General features: G+C 36.7%; 1 non-coding gene across 1 annotated transcript; it reads right to left on the bottom strand.

The window, feature by feature from the left end:
* Nucleotides 1–517: 517 nt before the first annotated feature.
* On the bottom strand, nucleotides 518–624 carry LOC128039439 (small nucleolar RNA R71). The gene has a single exon (XR_008193941.1). It is a non-coding gene; the product is annotated as a small nucleolar RNA R71 (small nucleolar RNA).
* Nucleotides 625–824: the final 200 nt, after the last annotated feature.

Here is an 824-nt window from a genome sequence, read left to right as displayed (position 1 = left end):
TTATTTTTGTTTTTAGTTTAATTTTTACATTCTAATATTTATTTTGTTTGCTTCTGGTAGGTTCCTTTATTACTTAGGAGATGGGTGGTAATCAGAATAATCAACTACCTCTTGCAGTTGTTGCAAATCTTGTAGTTCCTACTCTTGTTCCTCGTACTATGTACGATTATGCCAAACCCACTTTAACTGGGGCTGAACCAATTATTGTGAGACCCACGATTATTACAAATAATTTCAAACTAACACCGAACACTATTCAGATGATTCAACAATTTGTTCAGTTTGATGGTTTACAAGATGAAGATCCATATACTCATTTGGTCAGCTTTCTGGAAATCTATGATACTTTCAAAATTGATCGCGTCACTAACGATATTAGTCACATACAGTTGTCCCTTTCTCATTGAGGAATAAAGATAAACAGTGGTTGTAGTCTTTACCATGAGGTTCCGTCACTACATGGGATCAAATGACCGATAACTTTCTACTGAAGTACTTTCCGCCGGATAAGAAAGCCAAGTTGAGGAACGACATCTCTTTCTTTGTGCAAATCGATTTAGAGACATTATATGATGCATGGGAGAGGTATAAAGATTTATTGAAAAGGTGTCTTTACCATGGGTTACCTCTATGGCTACAAGTTCAAACCTTTTACAATGGTTTGAACCCCTCAACTAGGCAACTAATCGACGCAGCAGCTGGTGGAACTCTTAATAATAAAACACCTGAAGTGGCTCATGAATTTCTTGAGGAGATGTCACTGAATAATCATCAGTGGCAAGTTGTGAGGACAAAATCGATGAAAGTAACCGATGACTTCAATT

This window comes from Gossypium raimondii, chromosome 2 (assembly GCF_025698545.1).
Source record: "Gossypium raimondii isolate GPD5lz chromosome 2, ASM2569854v1, whole genome shotgun sequence".
Classification (NCBI taxonomy): domain Eukaryota; kingdom Viridiplantae; phylum Streptophyta; class Magnoliopsida; order Malvales; family Malvaceae; genus Gossypium; species Gossypium raimondii.
The sequence above is the reverse complement of the archived record's forward strand: the minus strand, read 5'-3'. Positions and strand labels throughout refer to the sequence as shown.